Genomic DNA, 3,895 nt, shown 5'->3' on the forward strand with positions numbered 1-3,895 from the left:
TGTTTGTTTTCCTGTGTTCTTTTTAGATTATGTCTCTTATTAATATAGACACTGCCTTTAAGATGGCAACATTCATTCTAAAATTTGAGGCAGTCTTTTGGAGAAAAGGGTGAATCTGAGACACACATAAACTGTATGAAGAGTAAGATGCTGAATAAATTATATATTCCCAGATTATCATGGGTCTTCTTTGGCAATTAGTTGAAATTCTGAGACCAAGAGGAATAATTAAAATCTCTCTGTGCCATATAATAAGATGATTTTTGTATTTATTATCATCAAAACTTCTAAAGAAATATGGTACAGTATGAGGGTGGCTATGTCCTTCTGTGCACATGCAAATATTTGAGCATGCATCACTGACCCTGAAAAAAATCAAAGCTCCAAACAAGAGTTTATTGCTCTTGAAGGAAAAAATCACAGAGTCAAAATGGAAATGAACCCAGTTGGTCTCTGCATTCTGCAAGCCTGTGCATTTGTGTGCCTTTCCCTTCTGATTAAACAAAAACTGCCAGTAACAGTGACCAGCAGGGCTCTGTTGGCACATTTGCAAACTCAGCAAGACTTGAGAAAACATGTTTATAGAAAATCTGGGGAAGGGATGCCACAGCCAATCCGGAAGTTGCTGAGATGCTGCCAGAAGCTTAATGTAAACTTCCATCCTCACAATTTCCTGTGCCTTAGAGCACTCTCTCCACCCTGGAGTGAATTTCTCTAGGGTACAGAGAAGCTGTATCAGGAACCAGTCTAAGAATTGTTAGCATTGTCTGTGAAAATGCTTCTGAGACTGGAAATGTGGCCATAAAATTTAGGGATCTTGAGGAATAGTGGCAGAAAATGAGTTCCCATTTAGAATTTAAAATGTCTCATAGGCTGGTTTTGAAGAAATGTACTGGGAGTGGTGGAAGGAGACTATATTTGGAACAAGTTATTAGGTTCAACTACATGAAATTGATTATTTGATAGGTTAAAAATAGTCCAACATCAATAGTTTTGTGTGTCTCAACATATTAGGATACCACAATATGTAATAGAGATTCTGTCCCAAATGAGCCACAGAGAACTATTAAATAGAATCCTGTGCACTGAGAGTAGCAAATGCACCGGGACTGTTACAGGGATTATATGAACTGATATATTGAGCATATCTGGCAATGGTCCAATCAAGAACAATGACTTCCTTATATTCTGTACCTCATTCAGTCTTCATAACAACCCATAAGACATAGTTGTCCTGGATAATTTTCTTTGAAAATTTCATATGAATGTCAGAATTTCAAATCTTTGAAGGCCTTCACAAACACAACTTGATGTTACTTTAAAATGGTCCCAAGCTCCTATAACTTAAATTTAACACTTGTCATGAAAAATTACATCATTTGATTGATACAATAAAATAGACCTATGCTGCAACCCTCTCTAAAAAAGCTAGCAAGATTTTATCCCTAGGCTCATTTTGGTTTAAGACTAAGTTCCAAGACTACTCAGCAAGTTACAAAAGTTATTAGAATCCCAGTCTCTAAGATAATTTTCATAAATTGTTTAAAACCAGTATCAAGATAGCTCTCTTAAACATCCCACTAAGGAATGCTTTAAAAATGAACCAGTGCCAGATACTAGCAATTCCCAGGAGTCCCTGTGATGCTGATTCTATTTGCTCCACATTGACTCTGCCCTGCTATGTGCTCCAGGAAACCGACTTTTCATCAACTGCTTCTCCAAGGCTCCCTTGCCTTTTGGCTTCTGGTTGAGGTTGGCCACGTGCAACCACTGATGAGCGAGAAGATGATGTGTGTTTAGCCTCCTCCCTGCTTCCTCCTGCCTCGTGATTCTGGGGTGGCTGGCCATCACCCTCCCTGGCCACAGGTCCTGTTTTATAGCCTCCCTTCCACAGTTCCAGTTTTCACGGGTTCTGATGAAACCCCTTCCCCCTCCTTGCCCATGAAAGGCTAGAGGCAGTTATGATTTCATCCTGTCCCTAGTCCTTGGGGACTACATCATCCCTGTGGATACCTGACTGAACTCTGCCCACGTGTTTGTAAATAGCCCCTTTATTTGACTCTTTGTTCAGAACCTTTGAGTACGCTATCTCTTTCTGTCCAAACTCTTATACAGTCCTTAAATTCAATGCCAATTTCTTCTTCTCTAATGTAAATCACAATTAAATACTTGAACTCAAATCTTGTCTCAATTTTAAATTTGCTTGTTGTTATAAAGAATGATGTGCTGATAAATGCTTCACAACTAGATTTTGGGATAAAGGGAGGCTCAATTTATAGTATTTGCTAGTGTTCGTGCTGTAAATACTCCCACCATGGCTGAATTCAACCCACTAGCATAATTTCACTGAATGTGGAGTTGGGAAGAGACACACCGTAGTACAACTTTATGCACTATTTTTGCCACATGTATACAATAAACACAACCTGGAAAGCATCGATAATAATAAAATGAGGTAAAATAATTTGGAAGTGGTTAATTCTGAGTAGCCATTACCATTGTTTTTAACATAATTTATTTCATTGTATTTATTTAACTTGTAATAATGTCTACATTTAACACTGGCTGTGAAATGCCTGAAAATTTAGGAAGGGACTTTCACATGCTAGTATAACCCAGCTCCAACACATCACTGTAACAGCAAATATATATTTAACAGCCACAATCACTTAGTCAATTCATTTTTCCCTCACATTTTACCATATGTTCTAAACATATCTCAATAACTTTTCTTTAAAATTTTGTATTTGGCTGTTAAATCATTCTTTTGAGTAGGGTGCTATAGGAAAATTAGCCTTTTACAAACCTGTAAATTTCTATGTATTCAGGATAATGAAAATTTCATTAAATAATCTTTTCTGAATTCTTTTTCTGGATAAGTATAAACCTGGATTCTAACAACATCATCTAATATTTCTTCTAACAAAACTCATCCTTTGAGGGAAAAAATAGTTTTATAGTATACCATGGCATGTTTCTAGTCTAAATGGTAGTAACTGGGCTGTTGATACCACTAGAAAAACTCAGAAAACAATAAAACTGCATGTTAAAGTTATCATCCTGAAATCAAAGAAGTAAAACATCACCTGTTACTCATTTTCTTCTGGCTACAAATCTAGCCCTATTACTTCCTAATTGTCTGGAATGCAACTAGTAGAACTTACTGAGCCTGTCTCTGTATCTGCAAAATAGAGGCCATCATACCTAATTCACAGCTAGTTGGTAAGCATGACATAGATCAATTATGTAAAGTGCATTACCCAATGTCTGGCATGAATAATAATAATTTCCACCCGTTTCATGCTAATCTCAGAATTTTTTGAGATAACATGGGATTTAAGTTTATTGTGGCGAAGTCTGAATGGGAGTCAGGAATTACTATGCAGAACAGAATGCAGAACACCATCCTATCTTCCCTGCTGCAGAAAGCTCATCACTTTGGATTCGTAAATCTGAGAGGGCTCCCAGGTCACTGGCCTTTTTAATCATGAACATTTCTGCCTTCTCCATTTTTGCTCCTCCTAAACCAGTGGTTCTTGAACTTTAGTGTGCATCAGAATCACTTGATGGAGTAGAGTTTCAGGGAATTTGCATTTCTAATTAGTTTTTAGGTCCCAGGACTCAGCTTTAAGGACCAAAAACATAATCCCTTCAACTCACACTCAGCAGCTCCAGTCACGCTTATCCTCTGAGTCAAGCAGCTCCTGCATGGGTTAAAGGGCCAGCATACATAATACTGCCGAAAGTCTATAGAGGGCGAGAAAAAAAAAAGTATTCAGCCAGGCGCGGTGGCTCACGCCTGTAATCTCAACACTTTGGGAGGCCGAAGTGGGCAGATCACCTGAGGTCAGAAGTTCAAGACCAGGCTGGCCAACATAATAAAAACCCATCTCTA

This window comes from Cebus imitator, unplaced genomic scaffold, assembly GCF_001604975.1.
Source record: "Cebus imitator isolate Cc_AM_T3 unplaced genomic scaffold, Cebus_imitator-1.0 Scaffold123, whole genome shotgun sequence".
NCBI classification, from domain to species: domain Eukaryota; kingdom Metazoa; phylum Chordata; class Mammalia; order Primates; family Cebidae; genus Cebus; species Cebus imitator.